This window comes from Taudactylus pleione, unplaced genomic scaffold (genome assembly GCF_031769625.1).
Source record: "Taudactylus pleione unplaced genomic scaffold, aTauple2 ptg000070l, whole genome shotgun sequence".
Taxonomy (NCBI): domain Eukaryota; kingdom Metazoa; phylum Chordata; class Amphibia; order Anura; family Myobatrachidae; genus Taudactylus; species Taudactylus pleione.
This window is the reverse complement of record NW_028284472.1, coordinates 11,156,013-11,171,524: the sequence shown is the minus strand read 5'-3', so window position 1 is coordinate 11,171,524 and position 15,512 is coordinate 11,156,013.

The window sequence follows — 15,512 nt, the reverse complement described above, 5'->3', positions numbered from 1 at the left end:
TCAATGGTGCCAATGGTGCTGTGCATTGATGGCATGAAATTCATAAGCGTATCTAAAACGGGTATAGGGTTGGCTGTGCACACAACACACACTTTACATCATTTTAGTATACTCACTTCTCCGGAGTCCCGCATCAGCGGTGTACAAATCACTGCGAAAAGGTTACTGCCTGCATTTTCCCAGAGATTTGGGCATGCTCAGTACAGGAATCACCAGGAATCTGGTACAGGTGCCAAGTTCCCAGAGTCCCATGTATGCGCATTAGAACTGCGCCAGGAGAGAGGAGGAAGCACGCGTTCACACAGGCCCCACCATCTCTTATTCCATGGCTTCACAAATCGATGGGCATTCCTACTGTGGGTGGTGGGCCAATCAGGTAAGGGGACAGTTCTGAACAGGGGCGTTTCTAACTCGTGGGCCAATCTCAGAAAGAGGCAGGACTGAGCTGGTCCCACTGAGCTGGTCCCAGGGGGCAGATTTGAGGTATTTTCCCTTCATTGGAAAGAAAACAAAGAAAACCTTCATTGCTGTATTCTCTGCCATAGATGAAGGAGTACCATCGGAGGCAAACCATCAATTGATGGCCATTCCTACTCTGTGCTCACATTCCTCCCCGTGGACAGGCACCTGTGTACCGAATTTGCCTGTCGCCTGGATTTGCACCTGCTTAACCATTTCTGGCCTGGACTGTGTATTATGTGTCTGTGTACTGGACGTGTTGAGCTTCCGTCAGCCTCCTGAGAAATATACCCGTATACAGGTGAGCAATCCACTACGACGTTGCTCACTTCAAAATTATATTGAGTATTTCGGCATATTGGGTCCATACTTGAACTTGAGTCTCTCATAATATTCTATGACAGTAGGTCACCAGCTTTTATGGACCTTGAGATGACAGCGAGCCAGTCTGTACTTGACCTCTAGTAAAGAGCAGATTGCAGTAGGGGCATTTAAGGTCTGGGGGTGAGATATCTCTCATTCAAATTTTTAATACTTTCAATTGGATGCGTTTTGCACCTCCATGTGCACATTCTATAAGAATGTACATTCCTAAGCACATTTCTACCAATGACGTGATAACCTTCAGACATCAAAACCTAACATGTAATAAAGATGACTTCTCACTTCCATGAAATGTACCTAGATGAGGATTTACCAAATAGAATTTTAGGGGTAATTCTGAACATTTGGCTTAAATGAAGGAGATGATCTAGTTGGATGGATTCATTAGTTTGTTTGCAAATGAAAACATTTCAATGAACAAAAGTGACTTAAAATAAAGTTAAGATGTAAGTTAGATATGTTACAATTAACTACTAACACAAGTGTGTAACTATGTGGATGTATCTACAGTACCTACTGAAAGGCAACTTAGTGTTGCATATGGACACTTGCCTCTGATGAAGTTGCCATTTGGGTGATGAAATGCGTTATATGCTATTACCCTCTCTGGGCCTCTAAGCCACTAATTTTGGACCCACCAACATCTGGGTCTACAAAACCATCTTCCTGGATATCTATAGAACGTTTTCTACCTTCTCTGTTGGTTTTACAAACTGAACTAATCTACAACTCTGTTGCACCGCCCAGGACATCTTGAGAACTGTTTTTTTCTTTAGTTTAAACTCTGGTGTTGTTTTGTCACTCAATAATGTCCATATTATCTACCAGATAGTAAACAGACCTTTGGTATAATTCTTTAAGTGGTGCAATATAAGATTCATAGTATTGCGATTGAAGTGTGGGTATCCCATTACCAATATTGCTTCTTATATGCTATCGATTCCTACCTATCTATACACTCTAAAATGTTGCTATTTAGCATTGTAAGTCGCACAAGAAATAATTACTCTTCAGACTTTGATTGTGTTTCCAAAGCACAAAAAGATATTATTCACCAAAAAGCAGATAGTTACACGCTGTGATCTAAATACAATTAGCGCAAACAAATTATACAATCACAAGGTATAGTCGTTACATATGTATGCGCCCTGGATCCAGATCCCGGCATCAAAGTTGAAACCTCCGTCAACAGCAAAGAAAGGATGACTGGCATCTAGTTTCAGAGAGCTTGCATATATACCCTTACAGAGATAGGCAATACAATAGAAGAGGTTGGCATGATTCCATTGGTTCTTCTTCCTGGTTCTTCTATTACAGTACAGTTCATAAGTCAGTTTGTAAGATCACAGTCCAGCCTCCAACAGCTCTTTGTGTCCATTTTTCCACTGAATAACAAGTCTAAACTGGCTGCATTACAGAGTACATTTTAATACCTATCTCTCTATGATCCATAATTTGCAGACACATGTTGCGATTTCCTCACCGATGAAACCGGAAATCTGCAAATACACAGTAGTTTAGAATGACACCAAACACAGTCTGCTTATCCTGTACTAAACCTCAGATATCAAATAACATGTATTCCACAATATTGCTGATAATGAATAAAAGCTTAAATATTAACCTTAATGCTAGGGAACCTTTTTATGTAAGTGTGCAGTGTGTAAGTATTGGGTATTAAGAAAAGACGCTAATTAGAGTTGTGCGACAACGTGTTTGTGGAGTACACCATGGTACATGTTCTGCAGGGTTGGTCATATTATATGCTTTAGTAAATATATGTATTTATATAATGAGGACTTTTAACATTGTTCTATTGTATGGGAATCGCACGACGCTGAATAATAGCATCGCTGTATGTACTTATAATGTATGAGATTCGCTAAAATGGCGCTGAGCGGCCAATCGCAAAATGGCGTCTTGCGGCCATTCGCAAAATGGCGTCGAACAGATTTTAATTGCAACAGATTCAGTCTCAGCCAATGCATAGTTTTGTGCATTTGTCAATATGTACTTTTACAGTATTAAAAGTACAGATGAGCGGTTCGGATTCTGTGGAATCCGAACCGCTCCGAACATTGGGGATCCGAGTCCACCCGAACCCTGTTCGGGTGTTCACCGCCTGACTCGGATCCCCGTTCGGGGCCGAACGGCGGCCGCCTGATGTCGGATTCTCACTAGAGAATCCGACATCAGGTCTCCTATTGTATAGGGCAGAGCGCTGTGATAGCGCTCTGCCCTACACAGATACAAACACACAGCCGCCAGCAGCAGCTGTGTGTTTGTTACAGCAGCCAATGAGAGTCACACAGACTCTCATTGGCTGCTGCATGGAGGGAGCCGGCTGGAGCTCACACATGAGCTCCGTCTTCCGGCTCCCTCCGCAGTGTGTGACAGGCTCAGAAGAGCGGACGGCGCGGGAGCGGGGAATCAGGAATCAGGTAAGTTTTTTTTTTTTTTATCTTGTGAAAGTTGTGCAAGGGCCGGGGGCGCTACTTGGGGGGGTCTGCTACTGGGGGGGTCTGCTACTGGGGGGGGCTGCTACTGGGGGGGCTATACTACTGGGGGGGTCTGCTACTGGGGGGGCTATACAACTGGGGGGGTCTGCTACTGGGCATCCATACTACTGAGGGGCCTGCTACTGGGGGGGGGCTATACTATTGGGGGGGTCCGCTACTGGGGGGGCCATAATACAGAGGGGCCTGCTACTGGGGGGACCATACTGCTTTGGGGGCATACTACTGGGGGAGCTTACTACTACTGGGGGGCCATACAACAGGGGGGGCCATACTACAGGGGGGCTACTACTGGGGCAGCCTACTACTGAGGGGGGCCTGCTACTGGGGCAGCCTACTACTGGGAGGGCCATACTACTGGGGGGGGCCATACTACTGGGGGGGCTGCTAATGGGGGGCATACTACTGGGGGGGCTGCTAATGGGGGGCATACTACTGGGGGGGCCTGCTAATGGGGGGCATACTACTGGGTGGCATGCTAATGGGGGGCATACTACTGGGGGGGCCTGCTAATGGGTGGCATGCTAATGGGGGGCATACTACTGGGGGGCATACTACTGGGGGCACTGTATAGGGGACCCTACTACTAAGGGGACTGCATAGGGGGCACCACTGCTGGGGGCATTGTGTAAGGGACACCGCTACTGTGGGCATTGTGTAAAAGGGGCACTACTGTGGGCATTGTGTAAAAGGGGCACTACTGTGTGTCGTAACATAAATAAGAGACACTACTTTATGGTGTAATGTGAATCAGGCCTTATGTGCGGTGTAATGTGAATAAGATTGTGCACTGTGACTCTTTGGGCCGTAGCCCACTATGTAAACAAGTACTGTGACTCTGCTGGCCGTACCCACTGGGTGGGTGCACTACTTTTCATTTCTGCCACTGCTGTGTGGCAATGTGTCATAGATGTGCTTTATACTGTGGTGTCTGTGTCATTGTGCCGCTGCTTTGTCGCTTAGTAACCAGTCAGCTCACTGCAACCTTTGGCCAATAATGTTGAAAACAATATTATAAGCTGTGATATGGTCTAAATTGACTGGAAATTAATGTTATTGAGGTTAATAATACTCTAGGAAGAAAAAAAAGACCAATTTATGTGATTTTAGCTTTTTTTGTCAATTTTTGTAAAAAAAATCCAAATCCAAATCCAAATCCAAATCCAAAGCCAGTCACCGCAGTTTGGCAAATCCAAATCCAAAGCCGGACGACGAATTAGAACCAAATCCAAATCCGGCAAAAATGGTCCGGCGCACATCCCTAATTAAAAGTAGGTTTTTAATCTTTTGTTGTTTTCTTAAGTTGATAATAGCTACTGTACTTAGAATATTCTTGCTGCCATTTTGCACAATGGAAGAGAAACATTATTTTTTTATTTCGCAATTTTTTCGATTGAGATGGAATTGCACCAAACTTGAGACATTTGATGAACAGCCTGGAATATGTGGTGATAGATTCAAAGACTGAGAGTTTCCACAAGAATTGATAGAAAGGTTGTAATATAAAGCTGGAAACCTTGAAAGAGATGATTTATTTCAATATAAGAAGAAAGATGACATTGAAGATTTAAGATTGGCCTGTCCTTAATGGTTGTCGTGAGGCTATGGAAATATCAATCTGTATTTTATCTTATTTTATTATTTATATAAGAATGAAAGTTTTGTATACTGTATTCTACGATGTGTAATGTTTAGTTGTGATAAAATTAATGTCGTTCTAAATAATTTGTCTACTTATGATGTTTTAAATAATTTCTGTATGTGATATATCTTTTGTGTGAAGCAAATTGTTTTGTTTTGCCAAAATGTTATTAAGGGATTCATACCACCTGAGCTGTGTAAGTAATAATTGAAGCCTACTATTGGGGGTTCATGGTTTTTTAACTAAGGGTAAACTTCACCCAGGGCCAGCTCCAGGTCTACTAGCACCCTGTGCCAGAAATGTTGGAGTGCCCCCCCCCCTCCAATTCTTTTGTTAGCTGAACAAAATGAATATTTTTCCTATCTTTTAATTAAATAAATTAATCTACAGGAAACAAAAAACACAAAGGAGTCAAAAGTAGGGGGCCAAACCGTTTATTGAGAAGACACAATGCTGCTCTGGATGGTGGTACAATGGAATCGGTATGATTTACCGCCGGACCCATTCCCGGTGGTTGGAATCCTGACAGCGGCATCCCGGCAGAGGAGGAAATCCCGATCGTCCTAAGGTAAGTATTGACTAAACTATTTCTACCGCCTAACCCTAACCCTCCATTAGGGGTGCCTAACCCTAACCTTCCCCCCCAGTACCTAACACTAATCCCCCCCTCTAAGTGCCTAAACCTAAACCCCACATCCCCGCCGCCTAAACCGAAGTCCCCCAGAGGGGTGCCTAACACTAACGTCCCCCCCCCCGGTGGTGCCTAACGCTAACCCCCCCTTCCTCTAGCCTAAACCTAACCTCCCGGGGGGGTGCCTAACCCTAAGCCCACCGGAAATCCTAAACCTAACCCTCCCCCTCCGCGGCTATCCGCGCTCGGCGTCCCTTCGATCGGGATGCCGGGGCGTCGGGCTCCCGGCATATGTCTAATGACAGGCGTCGGCATATCGACGCCTGTCTTTGGACCCTTGCTGGGATATGACAGTCAGGAAGCCAGCTGTCGGGATTAGGTCTGCCGGCTTCCCGACTGCATACCCGGTACAATATATAGTCATGGATTAATAATCCCACTGTTAAACAGTGTGTTAGGTATATAATAGCTGGGTGCTGATAAGAAAAGCGGGTGTATGACTTGCTCATACCAACAGTAGAAAGGTTCATCCAGGACTATATATTATATCGTCATCCGAAGCAGCATTGTGTCTTCTCAATAAACGCTTTGGCCCCCTACTTTTGTTTTATGCCTACTTTGTTCCTCACAACACCAAACCACATCCACCCACCCCTTTCCCTCCACCTCCTACCCGTGTCCTTGTTTATCCATCCCCCCCTTTTCCTGAAAACACCCGTCTCCTATTTCTAGCCTTAATACAGCAGGACTGCATATTCCTGCATATGGTGCAGCACTCACATATTCCCATACCCACCCCTTGTACCCATATAAGCCCCCTCCTATACATTTTTCCCGCTTCCCCCCGTCTTTCACCTCTGAACACCACACCGAGTAGCGACACATCCCCTTCATTCCCACCCCTCCTGGCCGAAGAGCGTGGTTTTACTTTTCTTATTCTCACTCAGGGCACTGGCAGGCTGAGGCTGTGATTGTGACTCTGTCAGCACCCACAGAGTCTCTAAGTCACCAGGCCAGCGGTCGCGGTCCGTCTCCTCTATCCTGCGGTCACGCATCACGACACCGGCATCCACCTGACCGACTTCAGTGTGCTCCCAGTCTGCTTGCTGGTCCTGTGGCCACGGACAGCTGCTGCCCATCACCCGCTAGCAGCAGCCCAGCCACTAGTAACGTCCGCTGCCAACGGAGTCAGAGACTGCGCGGGCAGGGATGGCATATGACGTCACACCCGGCCAGCCCAGCACTGCCAAATACTGGCTGGCTGGGACAGGTGGCTTAGTATAGGATTGCGGCTGCAGGTGGGTGTGTCCTAAAGCCAACGGAAGCAGGGTGGGCAACCAGAGTGACAGTTAGGGCCAGGCTGCTGTCAGACAGGGAAAATGGCGGTGGAAAATCGGTGCGTCCCCTGTAGGTGGCGCCCTTGTGCTGCAGCTCAGATGGAACATGCCTAGAGCCGGCCCTGACTTCACCATAGCCAGCCCTCTGATGAAGTCTTTGATGAAAGGTGTTAAGGCACAGCTTAGCAATGTTGTGTACCTGGATATTCTTCCTCCACACCTTGGTCTCCTAACTGGAAACATTGATATACTAGCCACTTTAGCCTTGAATCTTGAATAGTTTTCGCTGATAGACGCGGATGTGGTATTTACATATTTTCTGAGCAAACACTGAAAATAAAGGTGCCGCTGGTGTGAGGTGTGGAGATTCCAACAATGTTAACCAAGAGATCCAGAGTGGATGTGGTGATATGCCCTTTTTTCTAAAATATTTGTTATGAGTTGAACCTGGAAACAGCTGTTTTTAGTACATTGTCTGTTACATAAAACTTTTATGCACTATGCAGCGACCCCTCTTTGTTTTGTCAAATTTTCTACCTGTGGGATCTCAGAATTCTTATTTTGAGGGGAGGTGCGACCTTATATCATTGCATCCTGGTGCTAATTTACGGACTGCACTTAGGGGTATATTTACTAAGAATCGTGTCTGTCCAAGATTAAATAAGCTGGGCATCACTGGGATATGTGAGTTTTTTTTTTCAATCAAACACTCAAATTTACTAAGAATTGTGTTTTCCAGTGGTCTATGGAATCATGTTTGATCATGTGCGAGTTCAGTCGTATTGGGCTGAAATGAATTGACCTGCCTGTGAGCAGCGTGTTCTGCAGAAGCACAGCACAGATCACACTGATCTTTATCTCCATCCATGGCTTAGCAAATAGACCCCTTAATCCTTTAATACACATTCATTCACTCCCTCGCACTCACACTCATACTTACCTACTCCATGGCACTGGAAACTGGCCGACACACTCACCTGACATCTGATGCACATGTGATGATCCGTCAGTGCAGCGCGGTGAGCTCCCGCTGTTATGCTCCGGCAGCTCCTGCGGCTGCTCCCAGGCAGCTGGTACTGTGTATAATCGCTCTAGTGGAAGATCATCTGTATTGGGGGATCTCCTGGGCCAACCACTGTTCTACCATGCTGCCACCGATAAAAAGTGGTGTATTACTACCAGCTAAGGCGGCACGTGTGAGAAATGCCCCAGTGAAGTAAAGAAGGTGGCAGACAGACAGGTTAGTCAAATTGCAAATAGAAACATGTTTCCCTGCTGCAGCAGGTTACTCAGTGGTAGGTTTAGTACCTGGAACAGGAGGCCCTTCCCCTCAGACAGATTATCATCTCCTCCTAGCACAGAAGATTTCCCTTCTCCCTCAGACAGATCATCATCTCCTCCTAGCACAGAAAATCCCCCCCCCCCCTCAGACAGATCATCATCTCCCCTTAGCACAGAAGATCCTCCTTCCCCTCAGACAGATCATCATTTCCCCTTAGCACAGAAAATCCTTTTCCCTTCAGACAGATCATCATCTCCCCTTAGCACAGAAGATCCTTCTCCCCCTCAGGCAGATCATCATCTCTCCTTAGCATAGAAGATCCCCCTCCCCCTCAGACAGATCATCATCTCCCCTTAACACAGAAGATCCTCCTCCCCCTAAGGCAGATCATCATCTCCTCCTAGCACAGAAGATTACCCTCAGACAGATTATCATCTCCCCTTAGCACAGAAGATCCTCTGTTAGGGGTTGTGTATGGGAGGGGGCAAAGTCAAAATAACGCCTATGTATCTCTACATTACATCGCAAGGGGGCAGGGCTCTAATTGTGTTCCTTTAGGGAGGTTTCTAGGTATTCAGAGACCACCCTTGTGTGAGCCATGGTTTTATATCATGTAAGTCCCCATGAGAGACATTTTTTTACTTATTAAACACAATTGTGTTTGAAATATTATACATAAGGTTCATGTCTATTATTGGTATTATACTTTAATTTTAGTATTGGTACCCTTAAAAGCACAGTCTGCCACTCTCCATCCTTTTTTGAAGGCCAGATGGCACTTCAGACTAGAGATGTGCGGTTCGGTTCTCCAGAAATCCAAATCCACCTGAATTTTGGGAATCTGGACAGGTCCGGGTCACGGTCCTGATCTCCTGAAGAGATCTGGATAAGTCTGAGTCATGGTTCTGATCTTCCCACAAATCAGAATTCAGATTTTAAATCCAAATTTTGGATTGCAAAAAATACATTATTTTAGCTGTTTTTAAAAAGATTTTATCAATATTTAAAAAACAAACAAAAAAACATCCATACCCAAAATATGAAGATGAATCCAGATCCAAAACCAAAACACAGGGGTCTCTACTCTACTTCAGACACAAGTTGGTCTTCAGCTACAACAAAGAAGAGAACATCACGGCAGTTTCATGACAACCAATGAAAGTGGAGCCCTTCATGCATATTCAGACATGAGTGCTCAGGGTGTGGAGGTGGTCACCAGTTCACTTCATGCTCATGAGGGGGAGGCAAGGCAGACCGTGCAATCTGCAGGTAAAAGGGTATTACTGTACACCCTAGAGATTAGCCACAATGCACTCCTGGCTTAGGAGGTTTCCAAACTCAGAGGCGGCCTCGTTGTTAGCAAAATGGTTAATAGAAGATTCCTAAGCCCTATCCAGAGAACCTAAAGTGCTAACGATACATGGGACTCTTTAATCTTGATGGAGAAATAAACAAAGAAGTGGTATGATGGGGCCACCATTACAAGAGTAATGGATCTCTCCACAGGATATGGTCCCATTAAAGGAACCTTGGAGATTCCATTGTATCCATTATTTGCCCTATATAAAAGGGATTAGTGAGGAAATGTTCTAGGCGTCGTACACCTCATTTGATGTCCTAGTCATCTTCTGCATGATGGCGTTGATTGGCTTCATGGCCACAACCAGCTCCACGATAAACTGTATAGCAATCACAAGTAACAAGTAGGCCTCTTTCACACCAAGCATCTCCCAAAATAAATTAATAGCTGACATGCTTAACAGATAAGCCCCCTTTCCCCCTAACTACCCCAACATTAATTTAATAGCATTCACATTTAATAAATAAGCCAATTTCCCCGAACTAGTCCAAACAGCAAATTAATAGTATTAACATTTTTTAAAAAAAGCCTATTTCCCCGCAGCCAGTCATGCTTTCAAATTAGCAGTACTGTACTTGTAATTAACAATAAAAATAGGCCTATTTTCAATAATAAGTTTTGCCCTTACATTATTAGCCCACATGTAATGCAGAGACCCCACATTGCAATAATGCAGTACTGTAGCTCCTACAGTCCTGACTCATTCAACATCACATGAGCAGCATTCCAGGTGTCCAAGATACAGGACTTTGGAGAGCTGCCCAAAACTGTATAATGTGGGCGCTCTCAACATGGCAACATGACATCATCCACAATGGTATCACTGTCATGACGACATCATCCAGTTTCCTGAAGATCTGACACCACCTATTGGACAGTTTGGCCCTGAATCAGAGATGAGGCAATTCTTAGAATATTTTCCAGGACCACTTTAAGGCCCTGATTCAGAGCCGGACTCTCTGACAGAGCGCTCGCTCTGAATCAGGGCCTGGCTATTTTTTTTTTTTGAACGGACCACCCACAGCTATAGCGAGCAGGCAGGAAGATGGTCGCGATGGTCAAGACCATTGCGACCAACGGGCTTGCGACGAGATCCTTGTGGTAGGGTCTCATTGCGCAAGCCCTGGAGTGCTTTCGGCTCAAACAGAGCCGAAAGCACTCCCACTGACATCACTTGTGACCGCCTCCGTCTGGGCAGCCACGCCCCCGGCACGCCCACCAAAAGGGGCGTGCTGTCACTCACCATCGACAGCACGCCCCCTTTGGTACGAGAACCGAAGCGACGGCTTGCCCATTGCTATCCGGGTCTCGCGTAAGCGCACGACGGAGCCGGCTCCGTCATGCGCATGCGCACTGGGCCACCATCGACCCGCTTGTGAGCACTAAGCGCTGGCGAGCGGGTCTGAATCAGGCCCTAAATCACTAGTCCGCTGGTTCATACACAGGAGCAGTGATGTCTCAGTAACCTGCCAAAAAGGTAACACTGGAAAATGTATTTTACCTCCATGATTCAAATCAGGGTATTTCAGTTAGGTTGGCTCTTTAAGTATTGCTCTGAAAAAATATGTTGTCTACTTTATATTTCATGTATTGCTAACCCCGTGCCCCACTGTCCTGACTTCCCGACGTAATAGGAAGAATGGGGAATAATGAAGCTCTTAAATCATTTAATAACTGTGAAATTCATAAGTTTGGGAAATAGCTCTCCATCATTTGTTCCGTCCTGTACTTAATAGTGCGGCTATATTAGTGCATCAGTCATCTGTCTGGCTGTGATAAATCGTCTCTGCCCTAGAAAAGGATTGAAGAATTAGTTCTTTCAAACACAAATCATGTGATTTGTGTAATTATTAACGGCTCTTATTTACGCCGGGGTTTTTCTGTCTGCTCCCGTTATATATTTTTAATCTTTCTGTAAATATACTACAAACAAATAGATAATTTTTTTAATTTTTTGTTCATTTGCGATGAACAAACGTTACATGTTTTGAGGGTAATGATTGAGATTGAATTCTTATGTTAGATGTCCTATGAAGGTCACTGGGTGCCCCCAAGCACTGTATATTGTGAGCAAAAGATTTCCATACACGCTCTTTCCTTATGTGGGCCATACATCAGCAATTCCCTCACGCTGGTCTGATCCGCTATTCGGTGTTCAAAACCGATCGGCGGACATCCAACGATCAGCTTTGCCTGATTGGGGAAACACAGCATGTTAAAATTTCCCGACCATTTTTTGGTCTTAATAGGAGAGTCGAGAAAATACAACATGTTGAATTTCTCCGATCCCCCCTGCGGCGATCACTCACAGATGTATGGGCCCCTTTACTTTCAGTTGACCGATCAAGAGAAAAAATAAAAAAATAAAACCTGATTTCTTTATATAGCTAGCAAAAGTGTGGAAAAGGCAACATGTTCTGTCAACGGGATGTAGTTAGCAGACTGGTGCATGGGATGCTGTCAGGCTTAATCCCGGAGCTGGAAGTCCGACACAGGACTTAAGATGGGCGTCAAAATTCAGACACCTATCTTAATCCCGATGCCTAAAAACACAGACAGATGCCAGCCTGAACCAGGGAAGTCCAGGGTATGTTAGCTATTAATCGCACGGGGGGGGGGGGGGAGACTTAGCAGTGGGTGCAGGGTGTGTGGGGAACACAGGCCCCTGGGTCCAATGGGGCCCCGCACCGCACACCCTGCACCCATAATATTACTTACCTCTCCGGAGTCACACGTCAGTGTGGGGTTTGCGCATGCGCAGTACAGGAAAAATGGCCGCCGTGGCCATTTTCCCGCGGTGACCTGTGCATACATTATAGACTCTGGGCACACTCTAGTGCCCAGAGTCTATAACTCTGGCGTTGGCCGCGCACAGCTCAGTGCGCTGCCGGCCCACGGGCGGAGAGGAGGGGGCCTGTGTCGGAGACTGCACACGGGCCCCCTCCTCTCTAGAAATGTCCCTGAGATTTAGGTTTAGGTAGCGTAGGTTTTGGGGAGGGAGGTAAGGGTTAGGCACCTCTGCTTTAGGGTTAGGCACCACTGGGGGGGGGGGTTAGGCACTAAGGGGGGGGACTTAGGTTTAGGCACTAACGGGGAAGGCTTAGGTTTAGGCACTAACGGAAAGGGTTAGGGTTATGGTGCAGGGTGGGGAGGGTTAGGGTTAGGCTACAAGAAGGGAGGGTTAGGTTGAGGGGGAGAACAAGGGGAGAGTAAGGCTACCAACCATTGGGATGCCGCTGTTGGTATTTTGACAGGAGGCATCCCAACAGCCGGCATTACATACCCATTCCCTTATAGTAATTGACGTGTGTCAAAGGAACATGCTGTATACAATATTACAATTACAAACAAACACACATTCTAGACACATTCTAACTCTTTAGTTGCCCCACATTAGAACAGGTAACTTAGATCTACACGTGCCAGGGGCGGGGAGATCAGGACATTGGCTAAATACATATTGGTTTCAGTATAAGTTCAGTTTTGAATTTGTATTCGCGTCTCCCTTAAATTGATTTTCACATCTCGCCCAAAGTCGGTATATCATAAAAACAGATAGAAATAAACCTCATGATGTATTCAGTTTATATTTTTGCTACAAATTAAATGGCATGATTGAAACATAGTAACATTTCAACAGGTTATACAGATGTGTCCTCATGTGTCCTCATACACCTAGCATCTATATGCAATTCGGCGTGAGACGCCTGGCGCCAATGAGTCACTCCGAGAGCATTTTATTGTGATCACAGATGCTGCAAAAAACACCACTCACAGTGTAGTAGAGATGCTGGGCTGCGATAGCTGCACAGGAAATACGTTTTACACACATACATATGGTCACAGATGAAGCACAATGGCGCTTGGCGTGAGGAAAGGTCACTGCCACTCTCATTGGGGCCCTTCTTACACAGATTTAGACCCAGTCGCACACAGATGTACAAAAGTCGCGCATGAAATTGCTCAGTGTAATACAATGCAGTTGTTTTATATATGCAAATAAGATGCACGTTTTGATGAAGAAAGACGCTCGGGACCTGGTGTGATGAGAGGGGCTATTATTCGAGACTTGGGCAACAGTGTATTATTGTACTCTCCTCCTATGTACAATAATACTGAGTGTCGCCCCCATAACCACAGACTAGATTGGAACAGGAATGGTCAATATTGTCAAGTGCAGCAAAAGGGTGATGTCCTAAAGTGACAGTTATTTGTAATGTAATGTAATGTAATGTAAAGATGTGACCTTAATAATCCCAGAGAAGGGGATTGGGAGCAATTGCACTTTCCACCAGCATCATAACACACAATAGAAGGGAAGACGCGTATTTCTTGACAATCTTTTAATCGTCTTTTTTTCATGGCACGTTGTGAGAAAATAATTACATTTTTGGCCTCTGATAAAAGCATCTGCAACAAGAAAGAGACCCAATGTGACAGGTTGCCCTTCTATCGTCTTATATATTGTTAAGATCTGCAATTATTATGCAAATAATTTAATAATAAATTCTACATTCTGGGTAGACGAAGACAAGTTTTTATCTTGAAGGAAAAAAAAGGGCGATTTCATTACATGGACATTGCAGTGAATGGTTATACCCATCCAGGGCCGTAACTAGGGGGTCTATTTACTAAGCCTTCAGGTGGAGACAAGGTGAATGGAGATATTGGGCCTGATTCAGAGCCGCTCGTAAGCGGCCTCTCGTTCGCTCCGAGCGATGTTTGCCCAACTGCGCATGCGTACGGATCGTTATACACATGCGTAAACCAGTCAGTGCGGCCGAAATTCATGTGCTCGCAAAATAGTGAATGCCTGATAATTTGAGTGACAGAATGAGGCGTATGTGGGTGGTAACAGGGGAAGGTGCTTGAAAACGGGGAGTGGAGATCAGAACGCAGGCGTGCTTAAAGGTCAAAACGGGCGTTTTAAGGGTGTACATAATTAATACAGCAGCGTCATTGACCACGTCACTGGGTTATTTAATAGCCAGAACTGCTCGCAAAATTGTGGTAGCAAAAACCAACCACAAGAATAGCGAGCAGTTCATACCCTGGTCGATGTACTCGATTAATCTAATAAATAGCGGACATGACGTAGGATGCGAGCGGCCAGGGGGCGTAGTTTCCCAAAAAACGACCGCAAGTTTTGTTCGCTCGTTCAGACCTAGAAGCGTGAACAGAACGCAAAGAGCGAACGGTTCATTTGAATAGCCAACCCTATTTTCTGGACGAGCGAGCGATAATTGCGTCCGGCTCTGAATCAGGCCCATAGTCGCAGACAATCAGCTTCTAACTGCCATGTCACAGGCTGTGTTTGAAAAATGACAGTTAGGAGCTGATTGGATGTAACTTTATCTCCATCCAAGACTTAGTAAACAGACCCCCATGGGTGTGCAGGCAGGGCTAAAACAGAGAGACCAACAGTTTGGAATCCACTTCCGGCAGTGGCGTCGCAAAGGGGGTGCGGGGGTGCGGTCCGCACCCGGCTGTCACCTGGCAAGGGGTGACACCAAGGTGCAGTCTCCCCCTCACTGACAGGAGCGGGTGCTGCACTGTAGCATTAAGTACAGCACTCAGCTCCTGTCACTGAGGGAGCCGGCCAGCACTCCACACAGGGACCTCCTGCACCCCCACTTCTCCCCCCAGTATTAGGCACAGGGTTTTGGGGCCGTATGACCACGCCCCTTCCCGTGTGACCATACCTCTCAGCGTGACCACACCTCCTTTTGGGGGCACGCGGTGTCCCTCCCCGCACCGGGTGACACTTAGGGGTGAGGGACGCCACTGCCCTCTCGGTAACCTCAATCAGCAGCAGGCTATGCTAGTCACACAATGACAGTGGGGCAGCATCGCAGGGTCCTCCATCATAGGGGAACTTACAGATGTACCCTCACTCATCTT